Genomic DNA, 12,217 nt, shown 5'->3' with positions numbered 1-12,217 from the left:
CGTCACAAGAGATGGAGACGCCAGATTACACTGTCTAATAAGTACACTTATATCAGGATAATCAGAAACTTGGGGAGTAGTACTAAACAGTCAACATAAGAGAAGATGGCCAATCCCACAAGCAATGAGGGAAATGTAAAATTAAACAGCAGAGACACTGATGTATACCCAACAGACTTAGCCAGAACTACAAGGTCTGATAACACAAGTGTTAGAAAAAATACAGGCTAACAAAAATGCAAAATGATAGAAAATTAAATTGGTATATTATCTTAGATGGCATTCTCGTGTTACAACAGTAAAGTTCAAGTTAACTACACATAGACAACTTGGGGAGCCCACCCTTGAAACTTTTGTACATGTAAATAAGGAAAAATGTTCAAGAGTGTTTATAAAAGGAAAAAGTAGCAGCACTGAGAGTCCCTCAGTGGAGGAAGGCATGCACAGACACTATCTAACTTATGCAACAAAATACTACACCACAGCCAATGTATTAGTGCCACATCCACCAAAATGACTAAATCACAAACTTGTAATCTTACCTTTAAAAAGTAGCAACAACACATACATATCCAGTGTAATATCATCTATATAATATGTTTGAAAACCTAAAACACTTACGGGTATGTTTGTGTATCTCATTGTCAAAAACCAAAAAACTTTTTAAACATGGGGAGCAACACTTCACCAAAGAAGCAGCCAACCAACATATGTGAAAATGTTCACAATCATTAGCCATTATTGTTGTTGTTAAGTGCCATCGAGTCGGTTCCGACCCATAGCGACCCTGTACAGGGTTTCCGAGGGTGTAAATCTTTACGGGAGTAGAAAGCCTCATCTTTCTCCCGCGGAGCGGCTGGTAGTTTCGAACCGCTGACCTTAAGGTTCGCAGCCCGATTCGTAACCACTACGCTACCATTAGCCATTGTTGTTGTTGTTGTTGTTAAGTGCCGTCAAGTCGGTTCCAACTCATAGTAACCCTGTACAGGGTTTCCGAGGGTGTAAATCCTTATGGGAGTAGAAAGCCTCATCTTTCTCCCGCGGAGCGGCTGGTAGTTTCGAACCGCTGACCTTAAGGTTCGCAGCCCGATTCGTAACCACTATGCTACCATTAGCCATTAGAGAGATATAAATCAAAACAATAACGAAATAGCATCTCACCCCAGCATTAACAGCACAGTCAAAAAAAAAAAAAACCCTAGAAAACGCAAATGCTGGCAAGGGTATGAAGAGACTGGGACTCTGCTGGAGGGACTGCAAAATGATGCAACCTGCAACTACTATGGAAAACAGTAAGCTGCTTCCTAAAAAAATTGGAAACAGAAATACTGTACAACCAGCAACCCCTCTAGCTGGTACATATCCACAAGAAATAAGAGCCAGGACACAAGCAGATATATACACATAAGAGTTCATGCGATCACTATTCACAACAGCAAAGATATGGAGACAGTCTAAATGCCTACCAATGGAAGAATGGATAAACCAACCTTGGTACATACATACAACGCTGAAGAATAATGATAAATCTGTGAAATACCTCATAACATGGATGAACCCAGAGAACATTAAGCTAAATGAAAATAGTCCATCATAAAAAGACAAATATTGTAGGACACCTCTATTCTAAAAATGCAAGAAAAGGTTTTCATGTTGCAATAAACATTCTTTGATGGTTACTAGTGGTAAGTAGGCTGATTAAATCACAAGCTAAAGGGTAGATCCATATTAGCTTGGTTGATGGGGAGGGCAATATACAAGAAGAGGGAGGTTGGCAGAAGACAGGTGAAAACACAAGGAAGTATACAAGGGTTAAAGGAAATAGAGGTAAATAGTGTTACATACACAATCTTAGAACAACAGTGTTCTGAGGCGAGACACATGACAGATACAGAGGGAGCGTGGGAATATATCCACAGATATATAAAGGTTTTCAAGATGGTACTTGCACATGGGTATTTACCTTTGCTACAAACACACCTATGAGTGTGGTGGAGCATTTGTTGTTGTTGTTAAGTGCCACTGAGTCAGTTCTGACTTATACCAACCTTGTATAGGATTTCCAAGGAATTGCTGTTGAGTTTGAACCTTGCAGTTCAAGCTGACCTTGAAGTTGAGCGCTTATCCTATGACACCACACACAGGGGACAAGTGATGGAAACTTCTCAGATATCCTACATACTCCTTTGGTGAGGAGCGACTGCTGGGACTTTAAAATCTCATGAGCCGCCATCAAAAGTGCAACTGTTGGTCTCTCCATGTGTGGAAGCAGAATGATGATACTTGAAGAAGCTTGGAATCAGTGGACCAATGGAGCCAGTGAACATCAATCACTAACTCTGAGACCAAAAGAACTACATGATGCCTGGTTATCATTACCAACTGCTCCAAAATGGATCACATTAGAAGGTCCCATATAGAGCAAATGAAAATATGGAACAAAACTCAAAATTATTTTTAAAAAACCACCAGGCTAACTGGCCAGATTTGGAGGAACCTAAGACTATGGCCCTCAATCACCCCTCAGCTCTGGAAAGAAACTCACCCTCATGGCTCAATCTTCAGTCAGCAGCAGATAGGGATACAGTGGGGACAATGACACTAATAAGGTATGCTCACCGTGGAATGGTCAATCACTCAAAATCAAAAGGGCAACATTTACCTAAGGAGAAAGTTGAGAAGGGATGGGAGGGTGGGTGGAATGGTAATCAGAACCACAGGGAGGAAATGGAGTAACGTTGTTACATGGAGGGAACTGCAATCACTGAGATGAAACGAAGTGTACACTTTGTTGCATGTAAAACCAATGATCTTCTCTGTAAACCTTCTCTCAATTCACAATGAAAACTTAAAAAAAAAAACAGGTTTACCTAAGCACAAAGTTGAAAGGAGGGGATTGAAAATCATTGAGATGAAATAAAGTTGTATGATCTGTTGAATGCAAAACTGATGATCTTCTTTCTCTGTAAGCCTTTCAGTGTCTCACTATGTCTATGAGAAAGAGCTCCAAATCTGTTTTGACACCCAACCCACGACTTTGTTTCTGATCAAGTCCCAAAAACTGAATTACATTTAAAAAGAATGCCAAAAATATGCTTGGAGAGAGAATGCGGTAAAATAATCAGAATTCTGTTAAACACTGGTTCTAAACATACTAATGGCACTTACTGATATAATGAACACACTGTTCCTGACAATTAGAGTGGGTTACTTTTACACCACATTTGATAAAATAATTTGTATAATCCAAAATTAATAGAGGACTCTCTGTCCCCACCTACTACTAAGGAACACAGAAGCCATATGAAATACAGTACTTATCTGGAAATCACTCACCGTGTCTCACTCATAATTGGCAACTATGTGTCAAGTGCTGTACTAGATACCAAAGACCAGCTCTAAGGCCCAGACAGCCCTGACTGGCTATCAGGAACTCAGTCTAGTGTAGGGTAACATCATGGTGATAGGGCAGCATGGTGAGAGCCATTCCACAAACTGGCCCTGGAAGCCAAAGGAGGGTTGCATCCCTAGTCTGGGGAATGGGGAAGGATCAGAAAAAGCTTCCTGAATGAAGCTACCCACAGTTTGTATCTAAAAATGCAACCAAGAATCAGGCTACAAGAGAAGAGGCACACTCACCTACTAGCTATGTGGCCTGGGGCAAGTTTCTTAACCTCTCAGTGCCTCAGTTTCTCTATCAGTAAGCCAGGCACTAATAATAAAACCTAAATCATGGTGAAAAATAAGGCAGTACATGTCAAGTGCTTGGGATAGTGGCTAGCCTATGGTGGTGCCAGGAGTGCCTTCAATACTTTTGGAGACCATGCTTGTTTTAACTCTCCCTTGCAGAAACATGATGTTCAGCAGCATGCTATGGTTCTCAGGACATCCTTGAGTATAGAAGTCTGTTTTGCTTCTTTTACTTGGGTGTCTCCCAAACTTCCCCGACCAGGAGACCTTGTTTCACATGGAACAAACATGCTTACACCCTGAGGAAGGCCCTCTGGAAAAAGCTGAGAAGAAAACAGCATGGTGTAGGCCAACCAGACTCTAAGGAGGGCCAACTTTGAGATGACTTGGTTCTCAGATTAACGGGCTGACCAGGCCTCAAGCCTAGGTTTCCTTGGATACTAAACCCTCCACCACCTGAGGCCATTTAAAGGTGCCGCTGGCCCCCTGCCACTACAATTTCCACCTGAGGTCACTCCCTTCCAATGATCCTTAACCTCAGGGAGGATTACAGGAAAATGGGCACACCCACTACTGGTTTCCTTACACCACAGATAGTAGCACTAGAGACTATATGGAAAGTACCCAAGTTGTTCATCATTTTTACAGTCAAGATGTATAGTTCCTACTGGGTAACCAAGCATGCATACATAACAGTGACATTCTGGAACCTCCCAGAAGATGACAGTGGCTGTTCAAGTACACCAAGCTCTCCATTTTAACCATGTCAGACTAGCTAAAAAGACATCAGCTGGGAAGGAAATCATGTGTTTAACTGCATACTAAAATTACAGCTACAATTAGTAGCGGATTTCAGCCGCTGCACTCCTCGGGGAAGCTGAAGGAAGATTCAGGAGGAAAGGAATTCTTTGTGACCTTGAATTTCTGCTGCCAGGATATAAAACATATGTTTCACCATGTTTATCATTCCAAATAGCAAGAAATATATTTTCTTTTTCTGTTTATCCTCAGTTCAGAACAGAACTATTATGTGAATTTCCATTTGTACAGATAATAAATCCAAAGAAATATTTCAAGAAGTCTAAAATGGTAACATTTTTTCCAGTCCAGATCAAAGAGTAAAGCTCCTAAGAAAAATTATATTGGCTAGAAAAAATAAATACATTTTCGAAAATAGTTTTAAAAGATAAAAACATTCTACAAAACTACATCTGGGCTCCTACAATGACCCAATCAAGTTGTTCTTAAATGTAAGTTCCAGGATGAGATCCAGAGCTGAAGGAGGACCAGCAAGAATCAGACGTGTTTATGCAACATATTACAAACAGGGAGAATGCCTGGCTGGAGCCAAACCCAAGAGGAAAAGATTCTCAAGCAATCTGAGGCCCCAGTACCACAGCCCAGAACTACCTCAGTCATTACTTACCATTTAACTGCAAGGGTGGGTTCTGGGGTCCCTTTAAAATGCTTGACTGACTTGACTGAAAATACCAGGAAGACCCCCACACCTGTGAAGACAGCCGTCCTGGGATAGGTGGGAAAATATGCCTGAGTGCTCACAGGCAGAGGTCTGGGAAGAGGGCCAGCCCAAGACAGTGCTCAATAAATTTTAAAAACCCATTGTAGACTAGTTGATTACAATGCATACAAACCCAAAAGAGAACAGGAGAGTTGCCCAAGTTTCCAAAGGATCCCTGATGGTGCTGTAGGTTAGACTTTGAGCTGATAATTGCAAGGTTGGAGGTTCAAACCAACCAGCAGCTCAGAGAGAGAAACTTGAAGCTGTCTGCTCCCGTAAAAATTTACAGTCTCAGAAATCCTATATAGGAGGATCACTATGAAAATCAATTCAAGGGCAGGAGGTTCAGGATATTTTTTTGGTATAGGGTTTCCAGGGCTGTAATCTTTATGGAAACAGACTGTCATATCAAACTGCTGACCTTTTGGTTAGCAACTGACTGCTTAGCCACTGTGTCACCAGAGCTCAGTAAATCTTAAGTGACTGTTACTACATTTTCCATGGTAGTATAAGAGCAAACAGAGTGTGGGTTGGGGGAAAGAGGTGAAACGGAAACACACTATAATAGGATTTTGTGTCAATTCTCAGTGGTTTAGCAGTTAAGATGCAGTTACCACCTCCATGAAGAGATCTAATATAATGCAATCACCCCATGATATGGTCTGAAGTGGCCATCTCTGATCTGATGTAATTATCCTATGTGTTATAAATCCTCACTTCTGTGACATTATGGATTCTATAATTTCCAATATGGATTTCAGTTCAATATAAAGAAAACAAAACTGGACAACTAAATAGCATCATGATAAATGAAGAAAAGATTACAGTTATCAAAGACTTCATTTTGCTTGGATCCACAATCAACACTCAGGAAGTAGCAGTCAAGAAATCATATGATGTTTGAATTAAGAAAGACTGATGCAAAATACTTCTTTAAAGTGTTCAAGAGCAAAGATATCAGTTTGCGGATTAAGGTGTGCCTGACCCAAGCCATAATATTTTCAATCACTTCATATATAAAAGTTGGACAATGAATAAGGAAAACTATATAAAAACAGATATATTTGAATTATGGTGCTAGAGAAGAATATTACAATGAACTGCCAGAAAAACAAGCAAATCAGTGTTGGAAGAAGTACAACCAGAATGCTCCTTAGAAGCCAGTCTCTCATACTTTGGACATGTTATCAGGAAGGACCAGTCCCTGGAGAAGGACATCATGCTTAGTAAAATGGAGGGTCAGATATAAAGAGAAAGAACGTCAATGAGATGGAATGACACAGTGGCAGCAGCAACAATGGACCAGGCAGTATTTCATTCTGTTGTGCAGAGAGTCACTACAAGCTGAAACTGACTCATCAGCACCCAACAACAACAACAACAACAAATAATGGTAATGAGGCCAGCTGCAATCTACAAGATTAGGTCCTATCTTGAGTCAATCTCTTTTAAGATATAAAAGGAGAGAGAAATGAATAGAGAAGGACGGAATTACTACCACCAAAAAGAAGAACCAGTAATGGAGTGCGTCCTTCGGCCCTACAGTCCCTATACTGTGAAGCTCCTAGATCCAGGGAAAACGGCCAAGAATTACGGAAATCTCCAAGGAATGCTGGGCCTACAGATGATGAAAGGAGACAAGGACCTTTCCCCAGAGTCAACAAAGAGAATGCCTTCTCCTAGAGCCAGCACTCTGAATTTGGACTTCTAGTCTCCTAAACTAGGCGACAATAAATTTCTGGTTATTAAAATGATCCACTTGTAGTATTTCTGTTATAGTCCCATTAGATAACTAAGACACAAACCAAAATGGCATGCTACTAAAGAAAAATTGAGGGAAAGGCCATGTTGGGAACAGGCCTGCAGCCACCACAAGCCAGAACAAATCCTCAGCTCTGCAAAGTCAACCCTAAACTGCTCACTGGACCAAGCAAGATTCAGCCTCCCTCTTAAGTGACTCAGTGAGCCCTCAGGGCAGCCTGTCTGAGTTCCCCAGAGCAGCAATCCCTGCTGTCTAGATGTCATTTTTATCACTCATTCTTCCTCTTTATCTTTCAACCAGTTCTAAACCTGGGTGTTGTTGTTAAGTGCCGTCAACTTGATTCCGACCCATAGCAATCCTGTATAGGGTTTCCGAAGAGCAGCTGATGAGCTTGAATCACTGACCTTGCAGTTCAAATGGCTTTGCAGTCTGGGAAGAGGCTATCACAGGTGGAGACCTCAGCAATAGGAATACAGAATGACAACATCAAAGTATTTCAGACTTTAATCCCTTTGGATTTACTTAAAAGCCTTTGGAATTTAATATGAAATATGACTGTAATCTCTCCCTGGGAATGTGATAATCGGAGAAGGTTTACAGTCAAACTCAGTACACCTCCATGTGGTTGTAATTTTATTATGAGTTTCTTAACTACTTCATGATTGAAGTTTGTTAATACTGTCAAATAATATCATTGCTGAAACCCTGATATTGTGCTGGATTGAGCAGTGAGGCTGCATATGGTTTGGGAAGAACCACAAGATGGTAAACAAACTTTCAGTGTTGAAGCAAAGTGGTCTTGGAAGGGCTTTATAGTCTCTTTATAAACAGTCTTTATAAAGGGTCTCTTTATAAAGGGACAAAAGAGTCTCCTAGGGAGGAGCAGCCTTCCAGAGTAAGACAGACTCACAGAACTGATCTAATAAACTGGGAAGCTCACTGAGTGGGGAGTCCTCACCCCTGTTGCCTGCAGGTCAACAAATGAGAACTGTTTGTTTCCCCAGCCATGGTCTCCTTAAGAAGGCATATTCCGCAGCATATTCCTGGCCTCCTCTGCCCCTCACTAACTTCTCTGACAGATATATTTGGGGAAAATAACTGGGCATGCTGGAATGAAACTGCCCACAGCTCACAAGATTACAGATTATGATTGGGTCTCCCTAAAACAAAAAGTGTGAGGGGGTCTACTGACTATTTTATAACTGCTTGGGGCTGGTTGCTTCCTACAGATGATTAATAATATTACTGTGTATAATCCAATGGGTTTCCCTAAAAACTTCATTGGTTGGTGTGATAGTTAATTTTGCATGTTAACTGCTCACCAGCTGCTTGATCAAACACTAGTCTACATGTAGCTATGAAGTATTTATATGTGATTAGCATTTAAATCCATTTCCTTTAAATAGATCCCATCACCTACCATAATATGTATAAGCCTTATCCAATCAGTTGAAGGACTTAAGAGTAAAACCCAAGCTTTCCCCACAGAGAAGATTCTGCCTCCAGACTACAGACAGACATTCCACCAGAATTCCTTTCTCCCAGACCACCTGACTATGAGAAGTTCCAGCCCGAAACCCTATACAGAGTCGCTATGGATAGGAACCAACGTGATGTCACTTAACAACAACAACAAGCCTGACCTTGCTAGAAATTTCAAATTTCCCAGCCCTACAATCATGTGAGCAATTCCTCAAAATAAATCTAGATAGCTAGATAGACAAACAGATAGATACTTACCAGTTCCATGTCTCTAAAAGAACTCTCCCAAAGTTGGACTATATAGAAGTCAGTTAAAAAAATACTACAGTAAGCATGGGCTTTTGGTGTGGTACTGTAGGGTAAGACCTGGAATGCAAACTCCAAGGTTGGTGATTCAAACCCACCAGATGCTCTTAGGAAACCCTGTAGAGGGTCGCTATGAGTCAGAACCAACTCCACAGCACTTAACAACAACAATAAGGCATACATATAGTCATACTTTAAGGAGCTCTGGTAGCATAGTGGTTACAAGATGGGCTGCCAATCTTAGGTCAGCAGTTCAAAACTACCAGCAGTTCCATGGGAGAAAGATGAGGCACTCTACTCCCGTAAAGATTTACAGCCTCCGAAACCCTGTGCAGGGTCACTATGAGTCTGAACCTACTCCACAGTACTTAACAGCAACATATTCATATTTTATTACTTGTGTTATCAAGAAGCATCTTAAGAGGGCGGGGCTAGATGGCGGCTAGGGTGGAGGTGCAGTGAAGTTTGCCATCAGCCATACCAAAGAATACCAGGCAAAGCAGATCCAGGGCAGAGCTCCAAAACTCAGAACCACATAGCTAGGAATATTTTAAGTTTGAAGGCTTATAGCAAGTGGAACTTGAAGCTGAAGTAACAAATAGCATTGTTTTGAATCTGCCGGGCTCAGAGGCCTAGAGCTGTCATCTTGAGAGAGACCAAATGGCAAGACCAAAGGGGGAGCAAAAACACCACAGAAAAACACTGCAGGAACCTTAGAGCAAAGGTGGACAATACACTTTGTCGGGTTTGTTTGTTCTGATTTTTTTTTTTTTTTTAGTATCTGGTAATTGCTCCCCCCACTGTTTGTGTACCTCCATTCTGGTGACTTGGGGGGGGGAAGGGCGTACCTGAGCAAGTGGATACCACGAGCAGGCCCTGGACTCATTTTTTTTTTTAATACGAAAAAGGTCAGGACAGAGCTGTAGAGAGGTAAAGAGAGTTTAAAAACAAAAACAGGCCAAAAATTAAATTAAACACTGAGGTATAGCATAACAATCAACAGTGCCATCTTGAGATCTCTCAGACAGCTTTGAAAGCAAGAAGCTAAGGAGAAGACATTAAAGTCATACTAATATTAGGCTACAGATATTTTTTTTTCTTAATTTTTTATTTTCCTTCTATCCCTCCTCTTCTTTTTTGTGATTATAGACTGCAGTATTCAATCTAGTTTTCTTTTGTTGTTGTTGTTGTTTCTTTTCTTGTTTTTGTTTTTGGTGGTACTGTTTTGCTGTTTTATGCTTCCCTTTCTACCTCTGGGGGACTCTTTCTCTCCCTATATTACCTAATAAGGATCAGCAACTGCTGCCATATAGTCAAGCTACAATCACACTCTGTAAAACACAAAAACCCAGGCAAGAACCAATACCAACTGTCGTATACCAGGGATGTAGACAACACCTGTGAAAGTTACTCTTGAGTTAAGAAATAGGAAGAGTGAAAAGGGAACCCCACTTCCTGATCACATCTACCTGGAAGCAATCAGAAAGCATAAAAATTTATGAAAACACATACTCAATTGAGTATTAAGGCCACAGATAAACACTAAACATGCCCAAGAAGCAAAAGCAGATGACCATACAAGCACATGTACCCTATTCATATCTGATTTTAGTTTTGGGGGGGTTTTGTTGTTTTTGTTTTTGTTGTTTTTAATGTTTTTGTAGTATTCGCTTTGAAGAATAAATTGAAATGTTTTTAATAGTTTTCTATGGTTGGACCAATTCAATATTTGTTTTAACAGAACTTGCCAGTAAAAAACAATGAAAGATCTCAGCACATGTCCAAAAACAGAAAAAAAGTAAGTGAGACAAATGACTGGGAGGCAGACATAAACTTCCCATTAGAAGAACAGGCTTTGGATCTTCCTGAGAAGGAATTCAGAAGAATGATATGGAGACAAATTCAAATGCTCCACAAAGGGGTGGAGGAAAATATGGAAGAAGTCAGGAAAGTGATACAGGCGCAATCAAACAACATAGCTATAACATTGGGAAGAATTCAAAACCTACAAAAAGAGGTCCAGATGATTTTATTAAAGTATCAGAAATGGATAATATCCTGAAAGGGGAAAGGAGTAGAACTGAAGAGATGGAAAGCAGAACCAGAATACTGCTAAGATATAAGAGCAAACAGAAAAAAGGATTTTAAAAAATCTGAAGAAAGTCTAAGATTCATGCTGGATAAAATGAAAAGGAATAACTTAAGAATGATTGGCATTTTGAAATAGGAAGAATCAGAGAAGTCTACAGAGGAGATAGTTGATGAGCTACTGGAAGAAAATTTCCCTTACATCTTGAAGGATGAGAAGATAAACATTCAAAAAGCTGAAAGAACCACAGGAAGGATAGACCCCAAAAGAAAAGTCACCAAGACATAATAATCAAGCTCTCCAAACTGAAAGACAAGGAAACAACCCTAAAAGCAGCTAAGAAAAAAAGAACTGTTACTTACAAAGGCAAGCAAATCAAATTAAGCACTGACTTCTCAGCAGAAACCATGCAGACAAGAAGGCAATAGGGAAACATATATAAAACCCTAAAACAAAAAAGCTGACAACCAGGAATCATCGCTCCAGCAACACTGTCAATCAAATACAATGGTGCTATCAAAACATTCCAGGATAAACATAAGCTATTTGTCAAAGCCAATCCAGCAATTTAAAATATCCTTAAGGGAGTTTTTTGGAATGAAAACCAACAAGAACAGACAACAACCAGAGATTGACAGACGGAACTCAGTTGACAGACAACAAAGTCCAGAACAGAACAAAATTACAGCAACAAATTCAAAGGACCTGTGAAGCCAACCAAAGATCAAGACATTAACAATGTCAAAGAAGGGAAAAATACAGGAACAGAGATCCAGGTGGTGAGGAGGTCAGGTAGATTGCAGGATAAAATAGACTGTCTTAAATGGAGGGAAAAGTTAATAGACTATGTTGTTGTTGTTAGTAAGTGCCTTCGAGTTGGTTAAGACCCATATCAACCCTGTACAGGGTTTCCGAGGGTGTCACTCTTTACGGGAGTAGAAAGCCTCATCTTTCTCCCGTGGAGCAGCTGGTAGTTTCGAACTGCTGACCTTCAGGTTTGCAGCCCGATTCATAACCACTACGCTACCAGAGGGTAACCCAAAAAAAGTTAATACTTCACAACTTACCATGAAAATGAAGATCCAAGCAGAACAAGGAAACCTTAAAACAAAGAAGAAACTGAAAAGAAATAGCACAAAAAAACATGAACTCAGCACAAGAAGGCATGTAGACTGAATGTGAAACTGATGATGTGCCCTGTAAACTTTCACTCAATCAATAATAAAAACCTTAAATTAAAAAACAAACAAACAAGGAACAAACAAGATGGCGGATCGGGTAGACGTATAGCAGAGAGCTCCGCCAACAACAACACAGAATACCCGACCAAGCAGGCTCAGGGGATGGTCCCAGAACTCTGAACCACATA

General features: G+C 40.4%; 1 protein-coding gene across 1 annotated transcript in view; it reads right to left on the bottom strand.

The window, feature by feature from the left end:
• The window catches only part of LOC102811210 (D-tyrosyl-tRNA(Tyr) deacylase 1-like), a 224,561-nt gene that overhangs the window by 176,251 nt on the left and 36,093 nt on the right, over positions 1 to 12,217 (bottom strand). The window lies entirely within an intron of this gene.

Source organism: Chrysochloris asiatica, unplaced genomic scaffold, assembly GCF_000296735.1.
Source record: "Chrysochloris asiatica unplaced genomic scaffold, ChrAsi1.0 scaffold00039, whole genome shotgun sequence".
In the NCBI taxonomy this organism is placed as follows: domain Eukaryota; kingdom Metazoa; phylum Chordata; class Mammalia; order Afrosoricida; family Chrysochloridae; genus Chrysochloris; species Chrysochloris asiatica.
This window is presented reverse-complemented; position numbering and strand designations above follow the sequence as displayed.